The sequence below is a fragment of the Ranitomeya variabilis genome, chromosome 5, assembly GCF_051348905.1.
Source record: "Ranitomeya variabilis isolate aRanVar5 chromosome 5, aRanVar5.hap1, whole genome shotgun sequence".
Taxonomy (NCBI): domain Eukaryota; kingdom Metazoa; phylum Chordata; class Amphibia; order Anura; family Dendrobatidae; genus Ranitomeya; species Ranitomeya variabilis.
Genome location: NC_135236.1, coordinates 516,324,137 through 516,339,422, shown reverse-complemented (window position 1 = coordinate 516,339,422; position 15,286 = coordinate 516,324,137). Strand labels below are relative to the sequence as shown.

Genomic DNA, 15,286 nt, shown 5'->3' with positions numbered 1-15,286 from the left:
GGAGCTCTCTTCTCTATATGAAGGAATTGTGGCCATGGAGGAGGGGTGTGAGCTACCCCTGTGGGAATTTGGTCTTCGTGCATTGCCCGAATGTCTCCATTTGTATGCCCTACCCTGCTCAAAGTCCATTTTGTCCCTATGAAATTTTGCCCTTTTACGCTGTGTAATTTCAATCTCATATTTATCAAGGGTTTCCTTCAATTTACCCTTAAAGGTCATAACAGAGCCTTCATCAAAGCTGGTTAATTTAGATTCTAGCTCTTTAATTGAGTTTTTAGTTGCTGTAAATAATGTCTTATCATGCTCTAATAGTAAATTAATCAAAATGCCAGAGCACCGTGTGAGTCCCTGCTCCCAAGTTTGTTTAAAGGTGTCTGAGGGTTCCCAAGCGGGAAAAATAGACAACCGAAGACCTCTCGGGATAAAACCCGACTTAACGTGCTCCTCCAAACTACGCATATTCCACAAGAGCCTCACACCAGTCTTATGGGCCCTGGTTAAATCTGAACATAATGCTGAGAAGTCATTGTCCGCTTGAGGTACAGAGGCCCCAGCCATCTCAAAAACACTTTATCATCTGGAAGGGCACTGAAGAGGAATGTGTTACATTTTTTAATGATCTAAACTCTAACTCTGTCAACATTTTTCTCACTTTTTCCATATCCACCAGGGATACCACCTTCCTGGATTTAAAGGTATTTCCACATGAACAACGTTTGGCTACAGATCTCTTCAGAAAACCTACGTCTACAAACTCGCTTCTAGAATTCTCCAGCTTTCACCCCTGGCACACAAAGGTGGGTGTCCCAACGGGACAATTCTTGCGTACAAGACGGAATTGTACCCTTGACACTGATTTTTCAATCCAGGCTCGGGAGCTTTCGGACCGGTTCCGACATAGGGGCTACCCTAGACACGTCATCTCTACAGCCTACCAGAGGGCAAAGGCACAAGATCAGGGGTCACTTTTGTCCTCCAAGAGACAAAATCAAGTGAGTCAGACTAGGTTTATCACTGATTTTAACAGCAATTGGAAACAGGTCAGTGACATTTTGTCCAGGCACTGGCAGATCCTCCAAACAGATACACACACGTCGGAGGTCACCAGTAGTAGACCCCTCCTTACAGCCCGACGGGCTCCAAACCTCAGGGATATCCTTACTCGGAGTCATTTTAAGAGACCCACGTGCAAACTTAACAGAGGTATCGTTTTGAAAGGCTCGTTTCCATGTGGGGACTGTAACATCTGTCCCCACATGGTACCTACTCGTGACCTCTTTCTGCACCCTACCTTGCTGACTAGACACCCCCTCAAGTCCTACATCAATTGTAAATCCAGGGATGTGGTCTATGCTCTGATCTGTTCCTGTAGGATGATATATGTTGGGCAAACCACTCAGGAGCTCAGGAAGCGTGCCCAAAAACATATCTCCACTATACATTTGGCAGCTTCAGATCAAAGAAAGGGCAAGACTCTTACCCCAGTGGCTGAACACTTTTTGGCCAAACATGGGGGTTCCTCAGCCAATTTGAAGGTGGTGGGCCTACAGAGGCTGATTCCAAATGAGAGAGGGGGTAACAAAAGTAGGCTCCTTCTTCAAATAGAGTCTAAATGGATCTTCAGGCTGCACACAGTGACCCCGGTGGGTTTGAATGAGGAACTCCTTTTCACGGGGTTCCTGGGACAGTAGTCTCATGTTTTTGTAGGTGCAGTGGATACGTTAGCAGGTATTTTTATTTTTATTTTGACCTATTTGCGACTTTAAAGATATGGTTTACACTTTTTTATGGGTGCTTATTTCCTTTCTTTTCTTCCAGCCTTTGATTGGGTCATCTCCTGCTAACGGTTGCCCTACGAGACTTTACATTGAGTATAATTGTAGCCTGTGTTATGTTCATCATCTACGAGATTTCAGGTTGCTGGGGACCTTTGGCTACCGTGGACCAAAAATAGCTCTACAGTGAATTCCCTCGGATCTAAAGAACTCTGGCCATTGGACTTACTTCATGCGACACGAGATGCCTGCAACAATTTGACTCAGATCATGTCATCTATACCATCGTCTGCATCTGTGGGCCATTGGACTTCTCCTATACATGACTGGTGTTACCTTATCTGTTTACAGCTACCTCCAATGCCTTAGTAGCTCCAACTATACTGGAGTATCTAAAAGTGACACTTTTTACTCTACATTATTCAATGTGGGACTACAGCCCGGATGAAGAACTATCTTTATGGACATATGCAGGCGACACCCTTTTGGGACTCATATTTTGAGTTTCTCCAGCAGTGTAGAGATTTCAACTATTCTCTATTGATCTAATGATACGTCTGTATCTGTCTCTTGATAATTTGTTTTCTTTTTCAGGTTTGGTCCTTTTGCAAAATAGCTATTATATTTTTTTATGATGCATTTTCATCATCATTTTCTTTTAGATTTACCATCTCTCATAGTGGGTCCCTCTATGGGATGCCCATGTATGCTCACATTTAACACCATTTCCCCATCTCTAGTATTCACAGGATGGGTGAGATACCTTCCTGTTTCGTCACACACATTTTTTCTACCCCGGCATTTGGCCGGTTGTTCTGCGGCCCAGATATCTTGACGCATGCGCAGTGTGGCTCGGACACTGAGCCGCATCTGCGCACGCGCTGCTCTTGTCCTACGGAGGCCTCCGTACCTTCTCCTCTCTCTTCACATGCGGCCGGGCATTTACCCCGCCTCTCTCCTGCTTCTCTATGATGCAGCACACCGGTATGTTATTTCATGCATTTATCAGTCTATTTATATGTAGGTTGTACACCACATACCCCACTTCCCCTGATGAAGCCGCTGTGGCGGCGATACGCGTGGGGTTTCGTTTACTACACCCTCTCCTGACCACTTATCGGCCATTTTTGGCATGTGGCCTCGCAGCTAAGAGCTTTATCCTCCGACCCTCTGACTTTTATGCATCATGACTCTGACTCGGCTAGGAATCAGCATTGATGGCGTACCAGCCATATAGGGCCCCCTGAAGGGAACCTTATCTTATATACCAGGGTCATCTCCTGATCCGAGATACACTCCTTGATGGTGCATTTGCCACACAGTTTATCACCAGTCGGTAACGTATTCGGAGCTTTGCATTGCATGTCATATACCTGGTATGCATAAAAACGCACAATATATTGTTCGTATTTGAGACATGCTTGGTTCTATTGGTACACATCACTGCATCTATATTCAGGTTGGTCGGTGGTTATATATTATATATATTGCTGTTTATACATCAGGACATATTTGGGTGTTTTACACATGGTTGTAATTTTAGATGGTTTTAATGTTGTTTTTGTGGTGTCCAATAAACTTGTTTTGATATTTTTTGTACATGGTTGTGCAGGCCTGTTTTAGTCCATTCTTTTTTCTTTGTTTTTAGAGTGCTATGCAAACTGACAGATCACCGATCTGTATTGTCCCCCCCTGGGGCAAAGTAAAAAAGTTAAAAAAAAATTTTTCCAAATGTGTAAAAAAAAAAAAAAAAAAATATTCCAAAATAATGAAAAAAAAAATAAAATATTATTCCCATAAATACATTTCTTTATCTAAATAAAATAAAAAAAACAATAAAAGTACACATATTTAGTATCGCCGCGTCCGTAACGACCCAACCTATAAAACTGCCACACTAGTTAACCCCTTCAGTAAACACCGTAAGAAAAAAAAAAAAAAAACGAGGCAAAAAACAACGCTTTATTACCATACCGCCGAACAAAAAGTGGAATAACACGCGATCAAAAAGACGGATATAAATAACCATGGTACCGCTGAAAACGTCATCTTGTCCCGCAAAAAACAAGCCGCCATACAGCATCATCAGCAAAAAAATAAAAAAGTTATAGTCCTGAGAATAAAGCGATACCAAAATAATTATTTTTTCTATAAAATAGTTTTTATCGTATAAAAGCGCCAAAACATAAAAAAATTATATAAATGAGATATCGCTGTAATCGTACTGACCCGACGAATAAAACTGCTTTATCAATTTTACCAAACGCGGAACGGTATAAACGCCTCTCCCAAAAGAAATTCATGAATAGCTGGTTTTTGGTCATTCTGCCTCACAAAAATCGGAATAAAAAGTGATCAAAAATGGTCACGTGTCCGAAAATGTTACCAATAAAAACGTCAACTCGTCCCACAAAAAACAAGACCTCACATGACTCTGTGGACCAAAATGTGGAAAAATTATAGGTCTCAAAATGTGGAGACGCAAAAACTTTTTTGCTATAAAAAGCGTCTTTTAGGCTGGTTTCACACTTGCGTTTTTATCTGCATGCGTTTTTTTAAAAAACGCATGTGTGAAAAAACGCATGTAAACGTGGTAAAACGCATGCGTTTTTAGACGCATGCGTTTTTATAGAAAAACACAAGAAAACAAACAAACAAAAAAAACCCTACCCCTAACCCTACCCCTAACCTGAAATACGTGGCACTAAAATATACGTTTATATACGTATATAAGTGCCACGATATTTCAGTGGCCACGTATATAAGTGCCACGTATATAAGTGCCACGTATATAAGTGCCACGTATATAAGTGCCACGTATATAAGTGCCACGTACTTAAGTGCCACGTACTTAAGTGCCACGTACTTAAGTGCCACTTACTTAAGTGCCACGTACTTAAGTGCCACGTATTTACGTGCCACGTATTTACGTGCCACGTATTTACGTGCCACGTATTTAAGTGCCACGTACTTAAGTGCCACGTACTTAAGTGCCACGTATTTACGTGCCACGATATTTCAGTGCCACGTATAACCACATAGTTATAGTATTTATAGTACGTGGCACTGAAATACGTGGCACTGAAATATCGTGGCACTGAAACACGTGGCACTGAAACACGTGGCACTGAAACACGTGGCACTTAAATACGTGGCACTTAAATATGTGGCACTTAAATACGTGGCACTTATGACTGTCAGAAAATGTTCATTAAACGGTTAGAGGTGAGGTTAGGGGTAGGGTTAGGGTTACCGTTGGGATTAGGGTTAGGGGTGTGTTTGGGTTAGGGTTTCAGGTAGAATTGGGGAGTTTCCACTGTTCAGGCACATCAGGGGCTCTCCAAACGCGACATGGCGTCCGATCTCAATTCCAGCCAATTCTGCGTTGAAAAAGTAAAACAGTGCTCCTTCCCTTCCGAGCTCTCCCGTGCGTCCAAAAAGGGGTTTACCCCAACATATGGGTTATCAGCGTACTCGGGACAAATTGAACAACAACTTCTGCGGTCCAAGTTCTCTTGTTATCCTTGGGAAAATAAAAATTTGGGGGGCTAAAAATCATTTTTGTGGGAAAAAAATATGTTTTATTTTCACGGCTCTGCGTTGTAAACTGTAGTGAAACACTTGGGGGTTCAAAGTTCTCACAACACATCTAGATAAGTTCCTTGGGAGGTCTAGTTTCCAATATGGGGTCACTTGTGGGGGGGTTGTACTGTTTGGGTACATCAGGGGCTCTGCAAATGCAACGTGACGCCTGCAGACCAATCCATTTAAGTCTGCATTCCAAATGGCGCTCCTTCCCTTCCGAGCTCTGTCATGTGCCCAAACAGTGGTTACCCCCCACATAGGGGGTATCAGCGTACTCAGGACAAATTGGACAACAACTTGTAGGGTCCAATTTATTCTGTTACCCTTGTAAAAATACAAAGCTGGGGGCTAAAAAATCATTTTTGTGAAAAAAAAAAAGAATTTTTATTTTCACGGCTTTGCGTTACAAACTGTAGTGAAACACTTGGGGGTTCAAAGTTCTCACAACACATCTAGATAAGTTCCTTGGGAGGTCTAGTTTCCAATATGGGGTCACTTGTGGGGGGGTTGTACTGTTTGGGTACATCAGGGGCTCTGCAAATGCAACGTGACGCCTGCAGACCAATCCATTTAAGTCTGCATTCCAAATGGCGCTCCTTCCCTTCCGAGCTCTGTCATGTGCCCAAACAGTGGTTACCCCCCACATAGGGGGTATCAGCATACTCAGGACAAATTGGACAACAACTTGTAGGGTCCAATTTATTCTGTTACCCTTGTAAAAATACAAAGCTGGGGGCTAAAAAATCATTTTTGTGAAAAAAAAAAGAATTTTTATTTTCACGGCTTTGCGTTACAAACTGTAGTGAAACACTTGGGGGTTCAAAGTTCTCACAACACATCTAGATAAGTTCCTTGGGAGGTCTAGTTTCCAATATGGGGTCACTTGTGGGGGGTTTGTACTGTTTGGGTACATCAGGGGCTCTGCAAATGCAACGTGACGCCTGCAGACCAATCCATTTAAGTCTGCATTCCAAATGGCGCTCCTTCCCTTCCGAGCTCTGTCATGTGCCCAAACAGTGGTTACCCCCCACATAGGGGGTATCAGCGTACTCAGGACAAATTGGACAACAACTTGTAGGGTCCAATTTATTCTGTTACCCTTGTAAAAATACAAAGCTGGGGGCTAAAAAATCATTTTTGTGAAAAAAAAAAGAATTTTTATTTTCACGGCTCTGCGTTATAATCTGTAGTGAAACACTTGGGGGTGCAAAGCTCTCAAAACACATCTAGATAAGTTCCTTAGGGGGTCTAATTTCCAAAATGGTGTCATTTGTGGGGGGTTTCAATGTTTAGGCACATCAGGGGCTCTCCAAACGCAACATGGCGTCCCATCTCAATTCCAGTCAATTTTGCATTGAAAAGTCAAATGGCGCTCCTTCCCTTCCAAGCTCTGCCATGCGCCCAAACAGTGGTTTACCCCAACATATGGGGTATCTGCGTACTCAGGACAAATTGCACAACATTTTTTGGGGACCAATTTCTTCTCTTACCCTTGGGAAAATAAAAAATTGGGGGCGAAAAGATCATTTTTGTGAAAAAATATGATTTTTTATTTTTACGGCTCTGCATTATAAACTTCTGTGAAGCACTTGGTGGGTCAAAGTGCTCACCACACATCTAGATAAGTTCCTTAGGGGGTCTACTTTCCAAAATGGTGTCACTTGTAGGAGGTTTCAATGTTTAGGCACATCAGGGGCTCTCCAAACGCAACATGGTGTCCCATCTCAATTCCAGTCAATTTTGCATTGAAAAGTCAAATGGCGCTCCTTCACTTCCGAGCTCTGCCATGCGCCCAAACAGTGGTTTACCCCAACATATGGGGTATCTGCGTACTCAGGACAAATTGCACAACATTTTTTGGGGACCAATTTCTTCTCTTACCCTTGGGAAAATAAAAAATTGGGGGCGAAAAGATCATTTTTGTGAAAAAATATGATTTTTTATTTTTACGGCTCTGCATTATAAACTTCTGTGAAGCACTTGGTGGGTCAAAGTGCTCACCACACATCTAGATAAGTTCCTTAGGGGGTCTACTTTCCAAAATGGTGTCACTTGTAGGGGGTTTCAATGTTTAGGCACATCAGGGGCTCTCCAAACGCAACATGGCGTCCCATCTCAATTCCAGTCAATTTTGCATTGAAAAGTCAAATGGCGCTCCTTCCCTTCCAAGCTCTGCCATGCGCCCAAACAGTGGTTTACCCCAACATATGGGGTATCTGCGTACTCAGGACAAATTGCACAACATTTTTTGGGGACCAATTTCTTCTCTTACCCTTGGGAAAATAAAAAATTGGGGGCGAAAAGATCATTTTTGTGAAAAAATATGATTTTTTATTTTTACGGCTCTGCATTATAAACTTCTGTGAAGCACTTGGTGGGTCAAAGTGCTCACCACACATCTAGATAAGTTCCTTAGGGGGTCTACTTTCCAAAATGGTGTCACTTGTAGGGGGTTTCAATGTTTAGGCACATCAGGGGCTCTCCAAACGCAACATGGCGTCCCATCTCAATTCCAGTAAATTTTGCATTGAAAAGTCAAATGGCGCTCCTTCCCTTCCAAGCTCTGCCATGCGCCCAAACAATGGTTTACACCCACATATGGGGTATCAGCGTACTCAGGACAAATTGTACAACAACTTTTGCAGTCTATTTTCTCCTGTTACCCTTGGTAAAATAAAACAAATTGGAGCTGAAATAAATTTTGTGTGAAAAAAAATTAAATGTTCATTTTTATTTAAACATTCCAAAAATTCCTGTGAAACACCTGAAGGGTTAATAAACTTCTTGAGTGTGGTTTTGAGCACCTTGAGGGGTGCAGTTTTTAGAATGGTGTCACACTTGGGTATTTTCCATCATATGGACCCCTCAAAATGACTTCAAATGAGATGTGGTCCCTAAAAAAAAATGGTGTTGTAAAAATGAGAAATTTCTGGTCAACTTTTAACCCTTATAACTCCCTAACAAAAAAAAATTTTGGTTCCAAAATTGTGCTGATGTAAAGTAGACATGTGGGAAATGTTACTTATTAAGTATTTTGCGTGACATATGTCTGTGATTTAAGGGCATAAAAATTCAAAGTTGGAAAATTGCAAAATTTTCAAAATTTTCGCCAAATTTCCGTTTTTTTCACAAATAAACGCAAGTTATATCGAAGAAATTTTACCACTATCATGAAGTACAATATGTCACAAGAAAACAGTGTCAGAATCGCCAAGATCCGTTGAAGCGTTCCAGAGTTATAACCTCCTAAAGGGACAGTGGTCAGAATTGTAAAAATTGGCCCGGTCATTAACGTGCAAACCACCCTTGGGGGTGAAGGGGTTAAACAAAATTTGGAATCTTTTTTCACCACTTAAATAAAAAAAAACCTAGACATATTTGGTGTCTAGAAACTCATAATGACCTGGAGAACCATAGTGAAGGTCAGTTTTAGCATTTAGTGAACATGGTAAAAAACAAACAAACAACTATGGGATTACACTTTTTTTGCAATTTTACCGCACTTGGAATTTTTTTCCCGTTTTCCAGTACACAATTTGCTAAAACCAATGATGTCGTTCAAAAGTACAACACGTCCCACAATAAACAAGCCCTCATATGGCAATTCTGACCAAAAAATTAAAAAGTTATGGCTCTAGGTATAAGGGGAGCAAAAAATAAAAATGCAAAACTAAAAATATCTCTGGTCATTAAGGGGTTAAACAAATGAAATCACTTATTCTAGTTGAAAAAGGTTAGCATAATGAATATTTTTTATACATACTAATAAAAACCTTCTGCAGGGAGGCACCAGCCAGCATAATCGCATATGTAATGTGCATATAATTATTATGGTTGAGGTTATCCTAATATTTAAAAAAATATTCAGCTAGTGAGGTTTGTGCTTCCTGTGCCTTGAGTTCTGTATGCTTGATCTTTTGTTGCCTGGCCTTGGACTTCTTTCTGACCATCCGTCTGCTTAACCCCTTCCGCTCTGATCCATTATCATATCCTCCTGTTATTCTGACTTTGAAACCTTACCTGACCACTCTTTTGTCTCTTCCTTCTGTTTATGACGTACCCTCCTGGGTTCTAACCTTGGACTCCTTGACTATTCTGACTCACGGCTTGGCCAGCTTGGCCATGAGAAGTGACTAGCATCACAGTATGCAATTTTTTTTTCTATTAATAAACAAGGTAACTTTCATTGCCATTCCCTGAGAGTTAAGTTAAGCAGAAGAATAATATGACATTTGGGCTCTTGGCTGCTCAAGGTATGCATTGTGACATATGCAGTCTTCCATCTACACAAGTTTTTTTTCTGGAGGCTGCTATTTTCATTTTGATCTAACTTGGGGATAATGCTCTCATCAGCCAATGCATGAAGCCCTGTTTAAAAAGGAGACAATAGCTTAAAAATAGAAATACATGGCTGTGTCAATTAATAAAAAATGTAGCTGTCATTGCAGCTCCAAGTGTTAAGCAGAAGCCATTATAATGTCATAGCTCATGACTGCTTAAGGTTGTTATTGTTACACGTATATTGTTCCATCTATACAAACATTTTTTCTGGAATCTGCCATTTTAAATTAAACTGGTCAGGGTAACATGCTTTCATTAACCACTGAATATTTCATTCTTTAAGAAGAAAACCATAGCTTTGAAAACAGAAGTAGTACGCATGACTATGTCAATTAATAAACAATGTGATGGCAGCTCCTCCAGAGTTAAGAAGAAGCCCATTATGACATCATGTCTCTATACTTTTGAAGGTCTGCATTGGGGATCAACCTATCCTTAGCCAATGCATTATGCTTTAAAATGGAGAGAATAGCTTAAAAACAGAAATAATATGCAGGCTATGTCAATGAACAAACAATTTAACTGTCATGGCAGCTTCCTGAGAGGTAACCAGAAGTTATTAAGATGTCATGGCTCTCGACTGCTAAAGATCGTCATTGTGACTTGTGCAGTGTTGCATCTAAGCAAACATTTTTTTGGGGGGCTGCCATTTTGAATTAAACCTGGCCAGGGTAACATGCTCTCATTAACTATGGAAGTTTGCAATCTTTAAGAAATAAACCATTGCTTAAAATACAGAAGTACTATTCATGCCTGTGTCAATTAATAAACAATGTAACTGTGAATTAATTAACAATGTAATTGTTATGCCAGCACTTAGAGAGTTAAGCAGAAGCCCATTCTGACATCATGGCTCTTCCCTGCTGAAGATCTTCTTTGTGAAAAGTGCAGTGTTCCATCTAAACAAGCCTCCTCTTCCTCTCCCTGTTGGGGTCCTTCAGGGCTCCGTCCTTGGCCCTTTCTCTTCTCTCTCTACACGGCCCCAATTGGACAGACCATCAGCAGATTTGGCTTTCAGTACCATCTTTGTGCTGATGATATACAACTATACACATCATCCCCTGACCTTACTCCTGCTGTACTACAGAACACCAGTGACTGTCTGTCCACAGTCTCTAACATCATGTCTGTTCTCTATCTGAAAGTCAACCTTTCCAAAACTGAACTTCTTCAGCTCCCGCCATCTACTAACCTTCCAAAATCTGACATTTCCCTCTCCATGGGTGGCAACATAATAACGCCTAGGAAGCAGGCGCGCTGTCTGGGTGTTATGTTTGACACCAATCTTTCCTTCACCTCCCATATACAATCTCTTGCCCACTCTTGTCATGTCATTTGCACCTAAAGAACATCTCTAGAATCCGCCCCTTTCTCACCATGGAAACAACAAAAACCCTCACCGTTTCTCTGATCCACTCCCGCCTTGACTTCTCTATTAATTGGCCTCCCCCTCACTCAACTTTCCCCTCTCCAGTCCATCCTTAATGCAGCAGCCAGGGTCATCTATCTGGCTAATTGATACTTGGACGCGTCAGCTCTTTATCAGTTATTACACTGGTTGCCCATTTATTAAAGGATCCAATTTAAACTGCTTGTTTTCAGGCAAGGACCAGGGTCGGAGTAGGGCTTTTCCTAGTCTGAACAGAGACTTGTCAGATTCAGGTATTTGTCTTCCTGGATTGTATGTTACCCGAGTGAATGATCTTTGGCCGTCATAACACACATGCAGTGTTTCATCTTAGCAAACATTTTTTCCAGGGGGCTGAAACTGTGAAATAAACCTGGCAAGGGTAACATGCTCTTATTAACTATGGCAGTTTGCAATCTTTAAGAATGAAACCATAGCATAAAAACACAGATGTACTATACATGCCAATACGTGCCAATTAATAAACAATGTATCTGTCATGGCAGCTCCCAAAGAGTTAAGCAGTCACCATTATGATACCATGGTTCTTGCTTGCTGAAAGTTGTCATTGTTACAGTGTTCCTTTTAAGCAAACATTTTTCCGGAGGTTTCAATTTTAAACTAAACCTGGCCAAGGTAACATGCTCTCGTTATCCCTAGCAGTTTGTAGTGTTTAAGAAGGAAACCATAACTTTAAAAAACACAATTACTATGTCTTGTCAATTAATAAGCAATGTAACTCATGGTAGCACCCTGATAGTTAGGCTGAAACCATTATGATGTTATTGCTCTTGACTGTTGAAGGTTGTCAATATGACGTGCAGTGTTCCATCGAAGCAAGCAGTTTTTCCGGAGGCTGCCATTTTGAATGTAACCTGGCCAATGTAACCTGTTCCTATTAACCATGGCAGTTTTCAATCTTTAAGAAAAAAACATAGCTTAATAAACAGAAGTACTATGCCTGTGTCAATTAATAAACACAGAAGCCGATGAAAACGACAGAGCTACTCAATGCTCAGTGAAGAGCCATAAAATTATAATGGACTTCTGCCATGACAGTTTCATTGTTTATTAAGTGAAATTATATTCTAGATAATGAATTGAGTCTTTCTCTATGGAAATAAAACATTTTTGAGACACTTAGGAATGCAAAAAATAAATTATCTCACACGTCTTGCACGAACATAGGTAAACTTCTGTGTCTAAAGGCTAAAGGAAAATTGTACTGTAAATGCTCTTGAAATAAATGTGGAAGATTCTGTTGTGCATTCCTTATTGGGAGAAAATCATGCAGGTTAGGGATAGATTTACTGTATTCTGACTCACGAATGACCTCATTTCATGTTTCTATAGATGTTTCCGGTGTAATAACAAGTGTGTGTTGATGTTAAATTTTAGTTTGCTATGCTGTATACAGTATTTGGTGCACATAGTGCCCACTTCACCAAAATCTGATAGATATTTTAGCTTTTGACAAAGTGATTCAGTCTCATGACATATGGATTATTTTTAAGTATACTTTTCATAAAGAAAGGACATAAAATCAACATTCGTAACCTGTTGTCTATTTTTCAGAATATTTTGCAGAAACTAGGCATCTAACATATTCATCATCTGTGTTTACTGGAGAGTTTCATGATTGACAATATGAGAATGACAGATTAACAGTACTTTTATCCTAAATATATTACACACAATGAAAGAGAAAGGTACACATGGCTGCCAGTCATGAAGTTCACAATGTCGTCAAAACATCTGCAAAGTAAAACCTGTTGCACAGACATAGAGTTACACTTTTTAATGAACATCAAAACATGCTGTTAACCTTGATTGAAATACAGAATGACATTAAGGCCTCATGCACATCTGTGAGTTTTATAGACTGCAATATATACGATGCTATTCTGCTTGGAATGTTGCAATCCACCTTGTCTTATATCATAGGCGTAGCTAGTGGTTTGGTTCAGGGGGGATGAAACTTTTGAGTAGGCCCCTAACCAGGTAACCCTGATTACAACAATGGTGGTGCACCCAAAGAGTGGATGTAGGAGAACCTCAGCAAATTATTATTCCGGTAAAAAATCTCTATACAAAGACTAACACAGATATTACCGCCATATGGTGACCATATAGTCAGTAGCATAGCTACCGGGGGGGCAGGAGGGGCCATCGCCCAGGCCCCGTGCTCTGAGGGGGCCCACCCAGAGCTATGCTACTGTCACTGTATTGGTGTGCACAGTGCACCGATACAGTTACATTCTGAGGCAGAGCAGGGAGAATCGATCTCCCTGCTCTGCCGCCTGGCCGCTATGGGGCCCCTGAGCAGGTGGGGGGGCACCGTGTCAGCAGTAGGCCCCCCGCCCATCATCGCAGGGTCAACTGTATCAGCATCTAGCCAATAAAGCTGACCACATTAATGAGAGATGGAGCGTTACGCTCCCTCTCCCATCATCCCCCTCTCAGTGTCAGACTCAGACACTGACAGCGGGCACGATGATGTCACTACCTGGCGCCTGCTAACAGCAGATCAGCCGGAGCTCGGAGCAGCGGAGGAACCAGGAAGAAGAGAGGTGAGTATTTATATTTTTTTTTTAATGGAGCTGCATTATAATACAAAGGCTGCCTATGGGGGTCTGCATTTTAATGGAGAGGCTGCCTATGGGGGGCTGCATTATAATAGAGAGGCTGCCTATGAGAGGGGGGCTGCATTATAATAGAGAAGCTGCCAATGAGAGGGGGGCTGCATTATAATAGAGAAACTGCCAATGAGAGGGGGCTGCATTATAATAGAGAGGCTACCCATGAGACCCCCATTATATTACAGAGGCTGCCTATGAGAGGGGGGCTGCATTATAATATATAAGCTGCCTATGAGAGGGGGGCTACATTATATAACAGAGGCTGACAATGAGAGGGGGGCTGCATTATATTACAGAGGCTGCCTATGAGAGGGGGCTTCACTATAATAGAGATGCTGCCTATGAGGGGGCCTGCATTATAATAGAGAGGCTGCCTATGAGAGGGTGCTGCATTGTAATATATAGGCTGCCTATGAGAGGGGGCTGCATTATATTATAGAGGCTGCCTATGAGAGAGGGTTACATTATAATATATAGAGAACATGTATGTAGAGCAGCACAACTTGGGTATGTGGGGAAGAGAACGAAGTACGTACTTGAACAGCTGAAATCCTGACTGCTGATCACGGGTGCTCACATGAAACATAGAGTATGTAACAATCCTTTTGTCGAGAAAATGCGGCAGCACTCACCAATCCTGGAGTGATAAAAGTCCTTTATTCAAACATGTGACGAAGCATCTTCACGGCTCGGGGTGTGCAGTGACAGCAGGGGTGTGCACGGGTCGACGACGGCCGTGTCGCGCTATGTCTAGCACTTAATACTGTAATAATAATAATAATAATTTTATTTATGTAGCGCCAACATATTCCGCAGCGCTTTACAACTTATAGAGGGGACTTGTACAGACAATAGACATTACAGCATAACAGAAATCACAGTTCAAAACAGATACCAGTAGGAATGAGGGCCCTGCTCGCAAGCTTACAACCTATGAGGAAAAGGGGAGACACGAGAGGTGGATGGTAACAATTGCTTTAGTTATTTGGACCAGCCATAGTGTAAGGCTCGGGTGTTCATGTAAAGCTGCATGAACCAGTTAACTGTCTAAGTATGTAACAGTACAGACACAGAGGCTATTAACTGCATGAAGTGTATGAGAACATGATGCGAGGAACCTGAGTATGTTTTTTTTTTTGAATGGGCCACACAGGGATAGTTAGGTTAATGGGTTGAGGCGGTAGGCCAATCTGAACAAATGAGTTTTTAGGGCGCGCTTAAAACTGTGGGGATTAATCGTATTAACCTAGGTAGTGCATTCCCAAGAGTTGGCGCAGCACGTGTAACATCTTGGAGACGGGAGTGGGAGGTTCTGATTATTGAGGATGCTAACCTGAGGTCATTAGCGGAGCAGAGGGCACGGGTAGGGTGGTAGGCAGAGACCAGAGAGGAGATGTAGGGTGGTGCTGAGCCATGGAGTGCTTTGTGGATGAGGGTAGTAGTTTTGTACTGGATTCTGGAGTGGATGGGTAGCCAGTGTAATGACTGGCACAAGGTAGGGGCATCGGTGTAACGGTTGGTGAAGAATATGATTCTGG

The 15,286-nt window shown here is 41.7% G+C and overlaps 1 long non-coding RNA gene across 1 annotated transcript; it reads left to right on the top strand.

Annotated features, from left to right (window-relative positions):
• Positions 1-653: 653 nt before the first annotated feature.
• On the top strand, positions 654-2,223 carry LOC143773793 (uncharacterized). The gene is made up of 3 exons (XR_013215364.1): positions 654-797; positions 870-992; positions 1,819-2,223. It is a non-coding gene; the product is annotated as an uncharacterized LOC143773793 (long non-coding RNA).
• The last annotated feature ends 13,063 nt before the right edge of the window (positions 2,224-15,286 follow it).